The sequence below is a fragment of the Hevea brasiliensis genome, chromosome 4, assembly GCF_030052815.1.
Source record: "Hevea brasiliensis isolate MT/VB/25A 57/8 chromosome 4, ASM3005281v1, whole genome shotgun sequence".
NCBI classification, from domain to species: domain Eukaryota; kingdom Viridiplantae; phylum Streptophyta; class Magnoliopsida; order Malpighiales; family Euphorbiaceae; genus Hevea; species Hevea brasiliensis.
In genome coordinates, this window is record NC_079496.1 from 21,534,290 (window position 1) to 21,555,251 (window position 20,962).

Consider the following 20,962-nt stretch of genomic DNA (forward strand, 5'->3'; position numbering starts at 1 on the left):
ATTGAGACTTATGTAATGTATTTTGATGTTAATGTAAATAGTGATAATTGTGTTTATGAATGGAAAATTGAGTATTTATTTATTGCTTGTAGATGAATACCATGAGAAATGAATGATTGAGAAATGGAAATGTTGTTGAAAAATATTGAGATTTTGATGATGAAATGGAGTTTGAGATTGGTTGAAAATTTTAGAAGTGTTTTTCACAGGTTCCGAAGAATTGTTTTCTCCATTTTTAGCTGGTACTCTGTCGGATTTTCTATTAAATTTTCGGAACCTCAAATAAATTATAATTTCAATAAATGACTTAAATGAATTATATTTCATAAATTTTACTTCATAACTATGAAAAAACAAAAAATAAATAAATTATGAAAAAAAATGATTGAATTAAAATAGGCCATTCCGATACACTGCGTGGCATATCTTGCTCGGCTATACTGTAGACGGGTAAGGAGTGTCACATTTAGTGGTATCAGAGCATGGTTTAGGCGTTTCTGAGCCTAGATCGAGTCCATACCAAGCATTGCATTTGTAAGAGTCGAGGTGACACTAATGCAAATCTGTTTGTCTTTATTATTTTGATTAGGATATGGACCCCACATCTCAGAGGGCAGTTGAGGAGAAAGTGGAGAGTCATACTCCACCTGCAGTAGCTGAGACTGGGGGTAGGGGAGAACCTGCTCCACCAGCTCCAGCAGAGCCTACTCAGCCTTCACAGGCCATGTTTCAGCAAATGGCCGAATTCTTTAGACAAATGGCTGGGGTAATGCCACCACCACCACCACCTCCATAGCAGAAATCACACCTGGAAAGACTAAGAAAATTTGGAGCAGTGGATTTCTTTGGCAAGAGAGAAGATGATTCTATTGCAGCTGAAAATTGGTTGAACAGAGCAGGAAGGGTTTTAAAACAACTCCACTGCACTCCAGAGCAAAACCTAGAAGCTGCCATATCTCTATTGCAAGATGATGCATATGAATGGTGGGATACGGTGTCTAGTGAAGTGCAACCAGAAGTAATAACTTGGGACTTCTTCCTCTCAGAATTCAAGAAGAAATATGTGGGTAGTGTATACCTGGAAGAGAGAAGAAGAAAGTTCATTAACCTGAGGCAGAGACAGCTAACAGTGGCCGAGTATGAAAAGGAATTTGTCAGATTGAGCCGCTACGGAAGGGAGATAGTCCCTAATGAGGCCGAAAGGTGTGAGAGATTTGAAGAGGGATTAAATGACAACATAAAGATCATGATTACTGCCTTGGGAATCACAGACTTCACCAAGTTAGTGGAAGCTGCAATAAAAGTTGAAAATGTTAGAATAAGTGAGCAGACCAGAACAGAGAGACAGCAGAAGAGGGGCCCGGGTCAATCTAGTTCATCTCCTGCATCTGGGAAGAAGTTCAAAGGTTGACCTGTACAGAGTTCAGGTCAACCATAAGGTTAGGGTCAGTCTCAGGGGCCCAGGCCATAGTTCACCCCTAGGAGAGGTCAGTCCACACCATCAGTGGGTAGCTCTCCAGGGATGGGGTTTAGGGGACCAGCCCCAGCATCTTCTGCATGTCCACATTGCCTGAAGTGGCATAAGGGGGAGTGTTGGAGAGTGACTGGTGCCTGCTTAAGGTGTGGGTCGACAGAGCATCAGCTGAGGAACTGTCCACGCAGAACTACTATATCTGCTCCAACACAAGCAGACAAACCTGCTCTTGCACCACAAAGGGGTAGGAAATCTGGCAAATCTGAGGCAGTGGGACCATTACAGAGGCCTGCATCTGAGCCAGCAGAGAGGCCTGAGGGCAGACCACCTGCCAAAGCCTATGCCATGAGAGCTCAGGAGGAGCAAGATGCCCCGGACGTCATCAGGGGTACGTTCTCCCTCTACAATACATCTGTGCATGCATTGGTGGATCCAGGATCCACTCATTCATACATCTGCATCAACTTACCCGTAAAAAGGGGGATACTAATAGGGGAGAGTGACCAAGACATTCTGGTCACTAATCTATTGGGCCATAGTGTAGTGGTGAACAAAGTGTACAAAGGTTGCCCGTTAAGGATTTAGGGGTATGAATTCTTGGCAGACTTGATTGAGTTGCCTTTCCATGAGTTTGACGTGATTTTGGGAATGGACTGGTTGTCACATCATCAGGCAATGGTTGATTGTAAATTGAAGAGAATTTCTTTGAAAACTCCTGGGGGTAATGAGATCACAGTTGTGGGGAAAAGGACAGATTTTTTGTCCAATGTCATCTCAGCGACAGTTGCAAGAAAATTGATGAGAAAAGGCTGTGAATCCTACCTAGCACATGTGGTAGATACTAGGCAAGCTAAGCCAGATCTGTGTGACATACCCATAGTAAAAGACTTCCCAGATGTGTTCCCTGAAGAATTGCCTGGTTTGCCACCAGAAAGGGAAGTTGAATTTGTTATTGAGATACTGCCGGGTACAGCACCAATCTTTATTGCTCCTTATAGGATGGCACCCAAAGAATTAAAAGAATTGAAAATTCAGTTACTGGATAAGGGGTTCATACGCCCCAGTGTGTCACCATGGGGAGCTCCAGTGCTGTTTGTAAAGAAGAAAGATGGGACTTTGAGGTTATGCATTGATTACCGGCAGTTGAATAAAGTGACAGTGAAGAATAAGTATTTGTTGCCTAGAATTGATGATCTGTTTGATCAATTGAAGGGAGCAGGAGTATTTTCTAAAATTGATCTCAGATCAGGGTATCATCAGTTGAGGGTGAAGGATGCAGATGTGCCAAAGACTGCATTCAGGACCCGATATGGGCATTATGAGTTCCTAGTGATGCCCTTTGGCCTAACAAATGCACCAGCGGCATTCATGGACCTTATGAACCGTATCTTCCATCCATACCTAGATCGGTTTGTAGTGGTCTTTATTGATGATATTTTGGTGTATTCCAAGACCAGGGAAGAACATGATGAGCATTTGAGGATTGTTCTGCAAACCCTGAGAGAAAAGAAGCTGTATGCTAAGTTGTCCAAGTGTGACTTTTGGTTGAATGAGATTGCATTCCTTGGACACATAGTGTCAGCTGATGGGATTAGAATGGATCCCAAGAAGATAGAAGCAGTGATGGAATGGAAGCCTCCCAAGAATACAACTGAGGTCAGAAGTTTCTTGGGGCTAGCTGGGTATTACAGAAGATTTGTGAAGGGATTTTCCTTAATAGCTGCTCCAATAACCAAGTTGTTACACAAGAATGTCATATTTGACTGGAATGACAAGTGTCAGACCAGTTTTGAGAAGTTGAAGGCTTTGTTAACAGAGGCACCAGTGTTAACACAGCCAGTGTCAGGAAAGGACTTTGTGATCTACAGTGATGCCTTTCATAATGGATTAGGGTGTGTATTGATGCAAGAGAGGAAGGTGGTCACTTATGCATCCGGGCAGCTAAGGCCACATGAACAGAATTACCCTACCCATGATCTAGAACTTGCAGCAATTATCTTCACACTGAAGATATGGAGGCACTACTTGTATGGTGAAAAGTGTTACATTTACACAGACCACAAAAGCCTGAAATACTTGCCAACCCAAAAGGAGCTCAACCTTAGACAGAGGCGATGGATTGAGTTTCTGAAGGACTGTGATTGTGTGATTGACTACCATCCTGGGAAGGCAAATGTAGTTGCAGATGCTTTGAGCAGAAAATCCATCATAGCTTTGAGATCATTGAATGCCCGTCTATCCTTGGCTCGAGATGGAGTTATTTTGGCTGAGTTACAAGTGAGGCCAAACCTGCTACGGCAGATTTTAGATGGGCAGAAGGTAGATGAGAAATTAATGACTACTGTGAGTAAAATCTCAGAGGGGAAAGCAACTGATTATGAGGTGAAAGTAGATGGGTGTTTGTACTACAAAGGAAGAGTATGTGTACCAGATGATGGGGAATTAAAAGCCATTATCCTGAAAGAGGCACACACCAGTGTTTATGCTTTGCACCTAGAAAGTACAAAAATGTATCATGATCTGAAGCTTCATTATTGGTGGCCTGGTATGAAGAAGGACATAGCTGACTATGTGACTAAAAGCTTGACATGTCAGCAAGTCAAGGCAGAACATCAAGTTCCATCAGGTTTGCTACAGCCTATACGCATACCTGAATGGAAATGGGATCGGGTCACTATGGATTTTGTAAGTGGTCTACCTCTCACCCAGAAGAAACATGATGTAGTATGGGTGATAGTAGATAGATTGACGAAGTCAGCACACTTTCTGTCAGTTAGGACTGACTACTCACTAGAGAAGTTAGCAGAATTGTATATCAATGAGATAATTAGACTGCATGGAATTCCACTTTCCATCATATTTGATTGTGACCCAAGGTTTACATCGAGATTTTGGAAGAAATTGCATGAATCCTTGGGTATACAACTCCACTTCAACACAGCTTTCCATCCTCAGACGGATGGGCAATCAGAAAGAGTAATCCAGGTAAACAATTGAAACCAATTAAACTAATACACATATTGAACTGAAATGGTAATAATAATGTGAAATATATGTCAGGTCCTTGAGGATATGCTGAGGAGTTGTGTCATTGAGTTTGAGGGAAGTTGGGATAGATACCTTCCACTGGCAGAATTTGCATACAACAATAGCTACCAAGCTAGTATCCAAATGGCCCCGTATGAAACACTGTATGGGAGGACATGTAGAACTCTAGTGTGCTAGACTGAATTGGGTGAAGATAAACTAGTAGGGTCAGACCTGGTGAAACAGACTGAGGAGAAGGTAAAACTAATCAAAGCCAATCTGAAGGTTACCTCAGACAGACAGAAATCCTATGCCGACTTGAAGAGAAAAGAAATAGAATATGCGGTTAGCGACAAAGTGTTCCTCAAGGTGTCACCGTGGAAGAAGGTACTGAGGTTTGGAAGAAAAGGTAAGTTAAGCCCTAGGTTCATTAGTCCATATGAAGTCATTGAACGTGTGGGTCCAGTGGCCTACAGGCTAGCTTTACCACTAGAGCTGGACAAGATCTACAATGTGTTCCACGTATCTATGCTAAGAAGATACCGCTCAGATCCTTCACATGTCATCTCCATGGAAGAAATTGAAGTACAACCGGATTTGACATATGAAGAAGAACCCATACGGATCCTGGCTCGAGAAGTGAAAGAGTTGAGGAATAAGCAGATTCCACTGGTGAAAGTGCTTTGGAGGCACCACAACACCGAGGAGGCAACTTGGGAAAGTGAAGAGACGATGAGGCAACAGTTCCCTCAACTGTTTGCATCAAGTAAATTTCGAGGACGAAATTTAAATTAGAGGGGAAGAGTTGTAATACCCTCCCTGTAGCAATTCCGCACATTCTACTATTCCGGTGAGCGGTGTCGGTCCGGATAGCTAGAACGTCTGGAAAAAATATTTAAACTAAAGTGAGGAACCATAATTAACTCAAATATTAATAAGAAAAATTTAGGAAAAATTTTAGAAATAAAATACAACCAAGTTAAATGAGCCGGTGCCCTAGCGATGGGTAACCTAGTGAGAAGTTGCGGTTCTCACAACTAGGAGCCCTAGACCTGGGGAAAAAATTATAAAATAATTTTTGGGACTCCAAAGAAGGGTCATTGAGGCTCTTATAGCATTAGAATGCCAAGAAAATACTTAGAAAAATTTTTCAATCGGTATAGACAATTTTGGCCCGTTAAGCCAAACGGAGGGCATTTTGGTCATTTCGTCTTCAGAGATGATTTTTGGCCGGCTTGTCCAGTTAAGTAAATAATTATTATAACATAAAATGTGAATAAATATTGCTAAAAATTGAATTGAAAATGAGTAGAGAAAAGAAGAAAAGAAAATGAAAGAAAATACTTAATTATGACATCATATGATGTCTTTAAAAAGAGCTCCATCAATCATCTTTTAACAAGCACTTTTAAATCAATTAAAAAGGACAAAAAAGAGTTAAAAATTGAAAAAATTTTTTGCTCTTCTTCCTCAAAATTTCGGCAGCCTTCTCATTCCCAAACCCTTTCCACTATTAAAACTCCCTTAAGCTTCATTTCCCACTTCAATTCACCTCAAAACCTTATCATCCCTTCACTAACAATTATACCCACACCAAGGAGAAGTGTTTGGTAGCCAAGAAAGAGTAAGAAAGTAAAGAAAAATTAAAGTCTTGGTTGGCTTGGATTTGAGCTACAAGAGGTTAGTGCTTATTTATGCATATTTCTCTCTTTATTCCATGTTAGGGACTTAAAATGAGTATGAAATTGTAAGTCAAATGAAATAAAACTTATGTGTATGTACACCATGGAATTTGACAGCCTTAAGGAAGGGATAATGTTGATGGTTTTGATGGATTTAAAATGGCTTAGAAATGGTGTTGATGTGTAGACATAAATTTGAAATGGATTAGTATGCCTAATTGACATGTGTTGTGTAAACCTTGAATTTGAGCTAGGGTTTGGATACAAAAACTTGGATCTTGTTCATGTGTTGGTGAATGAAAGTTTAAATGGTCAATTAGTGACCATTTGGCTGTGCATGATGAAGAATTGAAGTGAGTTGTAGCTTGGGATTTGAGTTTGGCTAGGCTGCCCTTGGTGACCTGCAGGGCTAGGCATGAGTCCAGCAAGTTTGGGCAGCAATAACTTGAATTGTAGAGGTTCAATTTGTGCAAGGCCAATTGGACATGAAACTAGACACATAATGGCACAACTTTGGTGAAGAAACCATGCCCATAAAACCAAACCAAGTGGACCAAAAGCTTGCCCTAATCCGAGTGACCTGCAGTCTGCCTGGGCAAAATGACCAAATAAACAGTATTTGGTCATTTAGCCATAACTCAGTGTAGAAAGGTCCAATTGACCTGAAATTTTACCAGAAACAAGCTGAGATATAGATCAACAACTTTCATGAAGAAACCTAACCCAAATTATGACCAAAACATAATCAAAAAGTGAGTTGCAGTCACTGTTCATAACACTGTAGATTTGGTCAGTCCAGAAATTCTGGACAAACTTTCAATCCGGCCAGTTGTGGTCTTTGGGCCATAACTTGAGCTACAAAACTCCAAATGGAGTGATTCAAAAAAAGAAATTCAACTAGACAAAATAAGAAATAACTTTCATGTTGATCATTTTACCAAATTCCCACTGCAAAAATGACTAATGAAACAGTAAACCCAAAGCTTGAAAACTGAAAATTCTGTCCAATTAACTTTAAGCTTAGAATTGGTATTGGCAACCAATACCAACAAATTTAAAATGCAAAATGTGGTATGTTGATGATATTTAAACCAATATAACTATTGTCAATGCAAAAGTCAACATTTTAGTTGACTAATGAAATGAATAGTAACACCTAAACTTAAATTTCAAGAATTATAAAATTTAAAAGTGTAACATGCTCTAGTACACCTAGCAAGATTGGTTTAGATAGGTTGGCATGTCAATAGGGTTCAGTTAGTAGTACTGCACATGGCATTATGTCATTCTGTGATTTCATGGCTTTTAGCCATTCTAACATTATGTTGATACTTAGCCTTGTGCCTAATGTTATTGCAGCTTATTAGTTATTCTGTTGCACACCGAGAGATACATATGTGACCGATGGTGTGACGACCCGAGATACTTGATACCCAGTGCCAGTTTACCCGTTTATCCAGTCCAGTCATCCAGCATTAGGTTACTTGGGCACCCAAAAATGAAAGTGAACAAATTTAATGAAATAATGAATAGAACAGGTACATAATAAATAAGATTACCAATAATGATCGAAAAAAAAAATTGTTTGCATAAGACATCAAAACATGCACTGCATATTTACTTCCTGTTATTTCTTTTTATTTTATTATTGGCACCACTAAGCATTATTGCTTAGCGCGTTGCTTTTACCACCGTAGGTTCTGGATATACTGACCGAGAGCCCAGTAGACCATAGACTGGGTGAAACCTCCTGCAGCTCTGCATAGTGTCCGTGTCACCTCACCATCTTCAGTGCATTGGTAGGACACTAGGTTTCATTTTGGTATTTTGTAACTAACTTTTATTTTCTCATGTGTAATTGAGACTTATGTAATGTATTTTAATGTTAATGTAAATAGTGAAAATTGTGTTTATGAATGGAAAATTGAGTATTTATTTATTGCTTGTATATGAATACCATGAGAAATGAATGATTGAGAAATGGAAATGTTGTTGAAAAATATTGAGATTTTGATGATGAAATGGAGTTTGAGATTGGTTGAAAATTTTGAAAGTGTTTTTCACAGGTTCCGAAGAACTGTTTTCTCCATTTTTAGCCGGTACTCTGCCGGATTTTCTTTAAAATTTTCGGAACCTCAAATAAATTATAATTTCAATAAATGACTTAAATGAATTATATCTCATAAATTTTACTTCATAACTATGAAAAAAAAATTAATAATAAATTATGAAAAAAAATGATTGAATTAAAATAGGGTGTTCCGATACACTGCGTGGCATATCTTGCTCGGTCACATTTGTTCCATCTGATATAGGCTCAATTTCATTGTTTTTGAAATTACGTTGGATTTACAATATCAGTTGTATTAAATGATCATGCTCTGCACCATTCAACAATATCATATTTGGTTTTTCAATTTGCTTGGAAATGGAATATTTGATGTTCGGATCTTCATTATCACACAAACAGCATTAAAGCAAGTTATTTCCTTGCATTTCTTTTGCAGTAGTTATCTTTTATTCACAACAACACCCTCCACCCACCACCCCCACAAACAACATCCCCCCCCCCGGCGGCCTCCCCCCCCCCCCCCCCCCAACCCTTTTATGAATAGAACTGTGCCTGTAAAATTGATCTAAAGACAAAAGCAAAGAAGATTAAACAGAAGAACAAGGTATTATCATGGCATAGGATATTTTCTTTATATGGTCTTTTTCTCTTCTTTACCGCCTAACGTTTATATTTTCTTTTTTCTTCTCAGTTTTTGTTCAATTTTTGTCTACCCTTAATGGGTCTCCTAGGGATCACTCTCTCTCTCTTTCTCTCCTAGGGCCTGAATACTTAGTATTTATGATTTAAGTATTTAATTTAGGATAAATTACAATATAATCTTGATAGTTTAGTGAAACCTATAATTTAATCTCTATATTTTCAAAACCAAAAAATTTAATTATTCACCTTTAATTATACATACAATGAAGTATTCGAGTTTACATTTTGTGCTAGAATTTGGATACTGGTCTTGCCCATCTGGTTTTAGGGAGGTTTCTTCCACCTCCTCTGACCTCGTTATTAGTGGATTGTTGTAATTGCCTTTCGATCTGGTACCATCACAATTTTGTACCCAAATATTTTTCCACTTGATTTGTTTCTTACAAAATATAGATCTTGATAGTCATTACTGATTAGTTTAAGAAAAAAGGACCAACTTAAAGAAAAATTAAAGAGTATTTGGGATTAGGGATAGGAATTGGGAAATTGATTGTGGTTTATTTCAAACTTTTTATGTTATTAGCTTTTTTTTTTTTTTTTTTTTTAAACAGTTGAGTTTACATGGAAATTCAACATGAGTTTCGATATGTCATCGATGCATATCATGCATTGTCAAAAGAATGTGTGAATTCCAAGGAAATTATGAACCCTGACACTGCTCGTAGCCAAAACGAAAAAGCCTATGTTCCCATTGCATTCTCAATTGGGCAATTGCATTGCCGCAATCCAAACCTACGTGCCAATATAAATTGAAAATACGGTATGTGCTAGATCTTATTTCCAAAGACAAGAACCCAATGGATGCACTGACGCAGTTGTCAGACGATGGATTGCGCAACTTAAATCGGAATCTCAGCTCCGACGTTCAGGACTGATATTCCAGCCCTTTACATGGGGAAGAACTTGATAAATATCATGATGGTTATCATCTAATTTTCGATGGTTGCTTTATCATCGAAGTGCTCCATAAGTTCCAGAATTGGAGCCGTAGATATCCTGATGACCCGGTTTTCTCTCACATGCTCCAGTTTCTATATCATGACTTGATATTGCTAGAAAACCAAATACCCTGGTCTGTGCTTGAATTTATTTTTGATAGGATTCGTTGGATCAATAAAGAGCCGCTTATTTGGCATGTTAGTGCACTTCTTAAACGAATTTTCCCAATTGCATTTGTGCCAACAGAGCCAATTCTACCCGGCCAACAACCCAAGCATATTCTTGACCTCTTGAGGATATGGCTAGTTTCCCCAATTGAAGAAAGAAGGCAAAATACAGTTGTCCAAATAGATGACATATTAACATATGGGGGATGGAAACCAATTCCTCCTGCAACATTTCTTCGGAGGGCCGGAGTCAAAATCAAAAGAAAATCAAAGGCGGACAGCATTTTGCAGGTAACATTTCCAAATGGCTATCTGGAAATCCCCCCTCTTGAATTTCGACAAGGGACAGAAGCTATCTTGCAGAACTTAATCTGCTTGGAGCAGTGTTTGAGCAACTGCCCCCATGGAATTACTTCTCATGTGACACTTATGGGATGTCTGATAAACAGTACTGCGGACTTCGATTTACTCTGTGAGGCTGGAATTTTTGATAACTGGATGAATCCTGAGGATGTCTCCAATTTCCTCAATAAGCCAATCAACCCTGGCGCTTATGTCAAGGATTACTACTATCTTGAGCTTAGTGAGGAAGTGAATAAGTATTGCCACCGCAAGTGGCCTAGGTTGCGGGCAATTTATCGCAATGAATTCACCACTCCATGGGCGATCATCTCACAGGTTGTTGCAGGCTTTCTCTTCATTTTTACCCTGCTACAGACGGTGTATGCCATAATCAAAAAATAGGTATGTGTAGACGTCTTTCCTTCTCCTACTTGACTACATGTCTGGGGCATATTGGACAGCGTTGTCAAGAGAGAGAGAGAGAGAGAGAGAGAGAGAGATTGAATTACTCCAAGTTTGTGCAGTCTTAGATCTTGGAGCTACTTTTTGTTACTCTAAATAAAAAGGTCAATTATAGCTATCCACTATTCATGATGCCTGTGTGAAGAAGACCCTTGCAGGTGCATTGCTAATGTATTACGCCGTTGTTTTTTTAAAACAGGTTATCATAAAATTGCTATTTAAAAAAGTCACTTAGCTGTTTGATAATAAAATAGAAAATTATTATTAATAAAAAAAAACTCTTTGTTATTTGTTTAATTAAAATTGTTATTGTTAGAGGCAAAATGACTTAAAAAGGCAATAACTATACATATATTATTTTGATTTTATTAATAATTTACCATTTATTTTATTCCTATTGATTTTTTATAATTATATTCAATCCATTATATATATATATATATATATATATATATATATATATATATATATATGGGAGGAAACATTGGAATTTTCAAAAATACCTATAGTAATTTATTGTTATAAAAAAGAAAAATTAAATTTAATTATCTACTAAAAACTAAAATTAATCTTAAAATGGATAAGATTCTCTTTATATTATTTATCATATTAGAAAATTAAAAAAAAACTTAATTAAATTATAAAATTAATGAAAAGAGAATAAATTCTTTTTCTATTAAAATTCTATTTTATGTTTATAAGTATGTATAATATATTTTGAAAGAAAAAAAAAATTTATATATATACATATAATAAAATAAAAATATTATAGAATTAAAAGAAAAAAGAAATAGTGATAATAATAGTTTTGTGCAAGAAGAATTACATATAATTGGTATTTTCTAATTTATTATATAGGAATAATTTTTTTGAATAAATAAAATTTATTTTTATAGATTTAGTAACAAAAATTCATTGCTAATTATCTTTTACGATAGCTATTAATTGCAAATACTTTAATATTTTAAGTAACGAGAGTCATCCCCAATAAGTTTTAACAATGACTTATCTGTCGCAAATGATTTCAATAGTGAGGAGCTATTTTATAAAAAATCACTGCTAATGATATTTAGCAATAAAATATTCATCGCTAATATTTTAAACTATTCAATACAAATTCATCTCTAATAATTTTTAGCCACGACTTATTTATCGCTAAATTTATAAATAATTTCAATTGTTAATATTACTATAATTAATATAAATTAAAATTTTAATATTATTTTAATAGTAATTATAATTATACTAAAAATCCTATTATAATTCTATATTCTTAATCTTATAAATATTATTAACTCATTAAAAATTATTTAGTTTATTACAATAAAATCAATCAACAATATTAAATACAATCTCACTTATACTAATTTATTTTTTTAATTATTATAAATATTCACAAACTCATTATTTTAAATTATAACATTGCTATTAAAAATAACTATTTAATTAACATAATCATATTTTATTTGTTATAAATTTTAGCTATTTTTTTGAAAAATATTAGTAACAGATAACTTTTACATTTACACACTCTAATTCCATATAATAAGACTCATGCTTAATTAACTTTGACTTATAATGTATTTTTTTTATTATAATTTTTTGTGTGTGCACTTTTTTTTTCCAATGGATAAAATCTATTTATAAGTCTTTAATTTTTTTTTGAGTTTTTGTATGTTTATTATTCTTATAAAGGTAGTTGTAAGTAAATGTGATCACTATAATTTTCTTATTATTACCAATATTAAATGAAACCAATATCTTTATAAATTCATTGGTATTTATATATGTTAAAATAGATTAATTTTCTTATTTTTTTATTTTTAATATTGAAACATCCTATAATGTTTAGAATGATTAATATTAATTTTATATAAAAAAAGTACATTTTACATGTGATTGTAGATTAATTTTAATTTGTTAATATCCTCATGTTCACAAACTTTTTTATTTTTAATTTATTAATTAATCTTAATTCAGTTGTTTTTTATCATAAAGTTAACAAAAAGTCTAATTATATTTTTACATATATTTATATAAAAAGATATGCTCATCTCAATATTAATTTTAAGTTATCATGCTTTAGATTTTTAAAATAATAAAAACAAGAGAAAAATACAAAAAAAAAAGAAAAAATTGACTACTTGAGAGCATTAGTTATATAATTAATATGAATAATTAAAAATGCATTATTAAATTTATATTTATATTTTAATCTATTATGTATTTATAATATATATAATATAATCTATAATTTCAAAAAATAAAAATACTTATTAAATATATTAAATAAGTTTTAAAATTATTTGTATTAAACAATATTACAATATTAAATTTCAAGATATCAAAATAATGAAAGTGAAAATTTTATAATGACAATGCACTAAACTACAAAATACTTTTTAAAAATGATCATATTTTCTAATTTTACAAATAAATTTCTTTCATTAATCTACGTATACAACCTCATTGTACAAGTTAATATTGTTTTAAATTATAAAAAAAATAATATAGGCAGCTCAAACTTATTTTAAAAAAAATAAAATAACAAACTTTGAATAAATTTAATTGAAAAGCTAACTTGTATTTTTTATTAATTTATTTTAATTTTGAAACATTTTTACCCATTCATAAATTTAAAACATATTATTTTTTTTATATTGCATTTAAGTTTATACTTATGTTATTATTATATATAGCACATAACTTTCATAAAAATATGATCCAATAAAAAAATAATTTTAAATTAATAAATATTTTTACCTATATAATTAATTCAAATAATATTAAAATTAATATTTTAATTGAAATAATTAAATATAATTTTTATAATATTATGATAATATGATATCATATATAAAAAGTTAACAGAAAATTATAAATAAAAAAAGTAAATCACGAGTATATATAATGAAAACAATAACGTGATATACATTGCAGAAAAAACTAAACTATATAATAGAACATATTTAATTTAAAAATTTTTTATATTGGTGAAATATTAATAAGCATCAATAAAATTATCCATAAATATTTAAAAAATGATATCAATCTAATGCTTCATTTACTTGATTAAAAGTATAAATATCTATTACAATTAATTTCTACATAACATTAAATTGAATATTTTTTAATTGACGGAAAATTAATAAACATCTATAACAATAATCAAATATATTTACAAATCATAATAATTGGCAATTAACAAAATGTTTCTCCGTGAAGGTTTTTTTTTTTTTTTTTTTTTTTTACACAATTGACTTTTCTTTTCTTTTCTTTTTTTTTTTTTGCAAGGTCTACGTATAATTAAGTTGATGCTACTTTAGAGCAATCAAGGAAGCAGGAAATTTTAATTTCAAAAAATTTAGGGGACATAAATGTAATTTCACCCCTACTAATCAAGGGATACTCAAGTCTCACCAAAAAATTGTAAATGTCAAATTACACAGATTATTCTACCAGCATATAATTGACAACCACATAGTGAACATTTAGCTACCTCTAGGCTTAAGGTTTTCATGTTCTCGTATGTTTGCAGACATGCGTATAAATTTGTGCAAGTAAATAAAAAAAAATTAGAGAAGTAGATAGTTTTGCCAAAATTTTAGCCTCTTCGGCTTATGCCAATGCTAATTTGCTAACTATTTTCATCAAATTTAGTTTTGCCTTTGTATTATTAACCAGTGCCACTTCTCTTATACAAAATAGAAATGAGGTTAGCTTCTGAATTTGCTAATTATAGCATTTTATAATTTCAATTCTGCAACCTTTCAAATTGTGTTTACAGCATTTATAATAAAAATATATCATCCAATGAAACATAATAGAAGTTTATGCTTTCTATAAGTCATCAATAATATAATCTAGACCCAAAAATCGAGCTTGGTAAGTTGGATCAACCAAGCCCATTCCGATCTCATCTTGGATTCGAACTAAGTGATAGGGTTGGCTAAGAAGGCTATCTCTACAAAGCTAAAATGAAATACACCAATAAGGAGATCAACATCCTTTAAGATCAGAATAACCAGAGATCATGCCAAATATCACGGCTGAGATTAAGCACAATAATCAATATACATGCCATTATATGCAAATAAGAAAAAGGTAAAGATCCAGTCGGAATTTCTAATGACTACCCCTCATAACTATATAAATAGGTTCAAAACAAGGCATTCTAAGTACATTCTCAAAATATCTTGAAAAACTAATCATGTTGTATTATTTTGGAAAAAAAAAAGGATTATATTACTGACTTGAGCATCAAAGTGGCTATCGGATAGCAACTACCTCACCTTTCTTTTGGTTTCAAGCAACCCAAATACCAAACATAAAACATGAACTAAGGATCTAGAAATCCTTGAAAACATCAGTTAGACATCGAACATCAACTAAGGATCCAAAAATCCTCAACCACATTAGTTGGCGTCATCTATGGGAAATGCCATCGGCTGTTTTTTTTTTTGATATTTTTTTTTAAAAAACTTTTTCTTCATTTTCATGTTTTTTCTATATCTTTATTTCTTGTTTCACATTACTTTCAATGGCTAACACAAGTTTGAATCTTGAGAAAGTCCCTTCAGACATCTCGGGCGAAAACACAGGCACTCTAATAGGTATAGGGGACTTGCATATGATTGCTCTGACTTAGGGAGCCCAACCGATAGGAGCATCTAACCCCTTGCATAACCTAATGTTTTTAAAGATAAAAGAGAACGAAGCCATGTTGGAATCATTGAAAAAAGAATATGAACAAAGCACTAAAAGTAGTATGCTAGCCACTTTGGCAATGGTGCCTCCCCTACCTTCACTTCCAGTGGTTACAATACTATCTAGAGGATGATTATATGATGGGTGATGGATCACTATTGAGTGATGATATTTTGTCTGAAATTTTTTCTCCAAAATTTAAACTCCCAGCCTTGGATAAATACGACGGAACTTCTGATCTCTTGAGCCACTAGCAAACTTTTAAACTACTATACTTTTACAAAATGTTAATAATTTTATTTTATGCAGGGTTTTCTTAATGACGCTTATAGAACTTGCACAAAAGTGGTACCAGAGGCTGTTAGTTGGATCAATAGAAAATTTTGAGCAGTTGGCGAGCTCGTTTAAGCAGAAGTTTTTTAGTTGCATTCTGCCAAAGAAGTTGTCATCCGATCTTGGGAAACTTCGATAAATGGAGGAAAAATCTCTCAAGGATTATGTGGCTAGATTCAATACAGAGTCAATATAGATTGAGAACCTTAATCATGAGACCATTTGCGGGGTAATGAAAAAGGGATATAGAAATATATAATTCATAGATTTTTTCATTAACCTTGCAGGAGATTATAAACAATTGATAGAGAGAGCCTAAAAGTACATTAGGTTGGATGACAAGAGAACAACATTGAAGGAAGAAAGACGGATACGCCAAAGTTCGAACAAGAGATCTAAAAAAAGAAATAATGATTAGAGACCATATGGTCAGGATAGAGAAGCACCAATGAGAGATCGGTGCAGTAGTTACACACCTTTAAAAAAGTCCAAAGCTCGAGTACTGATGTGGATACAAAAGAATGGTCAGGAAATTAGGTGCCAAGAAAATGAAGTCAGAGACCACTAGTCAAAGAGATAGGAAAAAGTATTGCCATTTTTGTTATGATCATGGTCACACAACAAAAAAATGCAGACACTTAAAGATGAAATTGAAAGGCTTACTAGAAAAGGAGGTTTGAGAAGGTTTGCTAAGGATAATCGATCTGGCAACACAAGAAAGGAGGAAAGTTCGAAAAGTATAGATCAAGGAAAGATAGATCTAGAGGGGCCAGTTAGAATCATTAATGTCATTGTAGGAGGTTCTGATGGCCACAAAACTAAAGGCAAAAGAGTAGTAGAACCAATTAGTTTACAAAATGTGCTCTCAGTTGAAAGGGAAAACTTATGCAAAGATACAATCTCCTTTGGACCCAAGGATTATGAAAATATTGAAAAAAAAAAAACAACATTCTAACCCTTTAGTAATTAATGTTTTGTTAAACAGGTACATGGTTCATAGAGTTCTCGTTGACATCGCGAGCTCAGTTAATCTGGTTACTTTGGAAGTCTGAGAAAAGCTTGGACTAAAAAGAAATGACCTAACTAAGGTGACATTCCCATTAGTTGGGTTAGAGATAAAACTGTACCAGTGGCTAGAAGTACCAACTTAACGATGGCACTTGGCGATAAAAAGTTAAAATGATCCATTTATGTTGAATTTGTCATAGTGGATATTCCACTATTGTACAATGTAATTCTGGGAAGACTTATCTTAAATGGCAATAACATTTTAATTAACATGGATTAATTGTGTGTGAAACTTCTAGCTCCAGGTGGAATAGCTGTGGTGAGAGGAAGTCAGAAATCAGCTTAGGAGTGTTATAAACAAAAGCAGTAACCAAGGTAACTCTACCGATCAACCTCCTAGAAAAACTAGAAAGCAATATTTCTCCAGATCCAGTAGATCCATTAGAAGAAATCGAGCTTTGTGAGGGAAAGAGAGTAAGGGTTGGTACAGCACTTCAAGGATCCAATAAAAAGTAGTTGATCAAAGTCTTGCCTAAGAGGTCATCCACATTTGCTTGATATGAACATTTATGGTTATAGGTGTGGACCCAGCATTCATGGTTCATAGCCTTAATATTAATACGAACATTAAACTAGTACAACAAAAAAAGAGAAAGATTGCTACAGACAGGTAGCAGATCATTGCAGACAAAATCCAAAAGTTATTAAGCGCAAGACTCATTAGAGAAGTGAAGTATCCAACATGGTTGGCAAATGTGGTGCTAGTTAAAAAGTCAAATTGTCACACCCTACTGATGTGGCCCAACCACAAGTCCACAGGTCATACAAGTAATATAGAAAAGATATCGTTCCCATGAGGAGTTGTGTTTATGATCGAATTTTTGATAAAAAAAATTGACTAATTTGAACTATTTTTGAAATTAAAGCAATGAATTGATAGATATTAAAGTGTGAAATCTATATGTGCAAATTAATAATCTATTCAATAATGTAATGATTTAACTAAATTTGCATCAAATTAAAATAAGCAAATTGAAATATGGCAAGATTTAAAATGGCAAGTAATTAAATTCGATTAGAAATTAACAATGATAAAAGAGGCGATTCCGGAGTTCGGGAGTTCATATTCAAGCTATTTTGGAATTTTTAAATTGGTTACTCAATCTTATGGAATTTACGGGTTTTAAGGAGATTAATTCTTAAATCCTTTGAATACTCTTTCGAGTGGGACAAAGAGTGTCTTAATCAATCTAATCCTACTTTTGTAGAGTTAAAATTAATCAAGACCTATTAAGTTCCTTAATTAATCTGTAAATCCTCTTAATCCTTAGTCTATTTCTAGATCTAAATTAATTAAGTTCAGTTTCTTGATTATCTATCACAAGGTTTTCTCCTTTCGGTGCTTCAACCATGGATTAAGAATAATACTTAATGGGATCCTACACTAAGCATGTCATTGAGCACACAAGAAATGAATAAAACTCATTAAAAACACAAAATATGGATTATCCAATCAAAATCCACAAAATATCTCAAATATTACATCCCAACTCCAAAATCTAATGAAAACTACTCACTATCCATAATATTTACAAGAAAATTCTGAGTTAATATGGAAATAAATCTTAAATCTAAGCTAAGAATTAAGAAACCCAATACAAGAAAGGTAGAAAATATGCAAGAAAGGAAGAAAACTCCAAATCTAGTCTAGAAATGGAGAGGTGACGTTTTGCTCTCTATTTTCTGACTCTTCCCCTGCTGCTGCTCCCTTTTATGTCTCCTCTCTTTCTAAAATGAGATAAGGGCCTATTTATATCTTTTTCTGACAAGTAGCCCTAAAATGGTATGTTTGAGGTGTAGTTTTCATGAGGGAATCTTCTGCCAGCTCATTATGAAGACTCTATGAAACTGCATAAGTGGATTGCATAAGTTTTGCAGTCCCTTATGCAGTTTTCGACAGGTTTCTGGGCCCTCTGTGTGAAGCAGCATAAGCAAGGAATAAGTCTGCATAAGTCATGCAATGACTTATGCAGATTTCGGTAGGAATGGAAAAATTGCTTCTTCTCTCTGTGCAGAACTGCACAACTTATGTGGCAAGTTATGCGCAATTTGGCCACTACATACTTCAGCTTTCAAACTTGTTTTTGATATATTTGGCTGTAGAAATCACTCCTCACTGGCATAATTTCTTTTTTAGTCCCTCAAAAATACCATTTTTTCTACAAAACAAAGTAAAATTATAAATTAATCCAAAAATTTGCAATCATGAAAAACTATCTAAATAACTAATAAAATTAGCTAAAAGTGACTAACAATTAAATAAAATGGCCATGAAATTAAACCTAAATGATTATACAAAATGCATGTATCAAATACCCCCAAACTCAAATCTTTGCTTGTTCTCAAGCAAACTTTAAAATATAATGCAATTTTTAGGGGTGCCTTGTCCAAAGAGCTACGAAAATCACTTATTAAAGTAACTTAACATACCTTTAGCCATACCAATAATCCATATACCCATCCTTCAAGATGCAAAGAATTTAATGCTTATTCAAGCTTTCATCGCTTAGTCATCAAGTCAATTATCATCCAAAATTCCCAAACCAACCAATCAAAAGAGAGAGTCATGCTGAAAAAGAATTCTAGAATAATCAATAGCCAAAGTGTCTCTATATAGAATGATGGAATTTAATGAGTTAATGGATAATTTTCCAATCCCATAGGCAAATTTCCTACTCCTATCTCCACTAATGTAGCAAGTACTATCAAGAGATCAAAGGTCTTTTTAGGGATGTAATGGGGCCATGGGGTTCAAAATGAGGTTAAGAAGAAAAAGGGTAAAAAGGATTCAAAGCATGAGAATATTTTCAATCTTGAAAGCATAAGGTACACTTTTTTTTTTTTAATATAAGGAGGAGAGAAATACACAATGCGAATTTTCAAGTGCCAGCATATTTTACAAAATACATAAAATGGAGGGACACTTTGATACTTTAAACTTGTATCTTGTATTTTCTCTTGATGGTTGTCCATAAAAATGCCACCCCCAAACTCATTTCCTTTAATTACTTTGGGTGGATTTCTTTCAATTTGAATGACAATAGTGAAAAGCTCGTATACTAGCACTTTTACAAGATGCCAAGCATTTCTTCTCCCTTTCATTATTATATATTTTTCTCTCTTTTTTTATTTATTTTTTTAATATATTATTATTATTATTTTTAATATGAGTATAAAATGTACCTAATATTATAAATAATTATTCTCATGAAAAGGGTTGGAGTGTTTGGTTCATTGGCTAGGCAGTAATAAGGGTTTCAAGAAAAATTAGGAATATAAAAGCTCAAAGAGGTTTGCAAGGGTTAATTTTAAGTAGGAAAAAGGCCAAAGGTTTAAAATGAAAAAGTTTAAATCAAAGAATGCCTAATCATCTCTCTTTTCAAGTACAAGCTGGTATTTCGCCTTGAAAGGTTTAGAAAATTTGTTTTAGGATTAGTGAGATCACTTGACTACCTTATATCCAATAACTCCCTCTAAACACTCTAATCTCTAAAGGATTAGTTGGGTGGCTTTTTGGCTAAGAAGATATAGGCAAAGGATAAATTCTTCAAAACTTTGCACCTCTTAGGAAACTTTCAATCCACAAACCCAACTTAAGGTAAGTCAAATCACTCTGATAGGCAACTTTTCATTACTCAAGGGATTTGGCAAAAGATTTTATTTCATGATGCATGATTCCTAAAAATGAGCAATGCATTAACTAAATGGAGAAAATCTATTTGTGTGCAATGTGTATAATTTCTAAGTGGTGTATAATGTGTATGTGAATGTGTTATGTATATGTATGTATGGATGTGTATGTAAAATATTTACAATATATATGTAAATGGAATGGGATGAGATGTTCCTATACTCAAAATGTGAAAAATGTAGCAAAAATCAAAATGCACACACCCCCAAACTCAAAATTGGACATTGTCCTCAATGTCTAAGGCAGTGCAGCATGAAAACTCAAAACAAAGAGGAATAACCAGGAATAGTTAAATTT

The 20,962-nt window shown here is 33.7% G+C and overlaps 1 pseudogene; it reads left to right on the top strand.

Moving 5' to 3' along the window:
* The first annotated feature begins 9,517 nt into the window (after positions 1-9,517).
* On the top strand, positions 9,518-10,878 carry LOC131179424 (UPF0481 protein At3g47200-like; annotated as a pseudogene).
* The last annotated feature ends 10,084 nt before the right edge of the window (positions 10,879-20,962 follow it).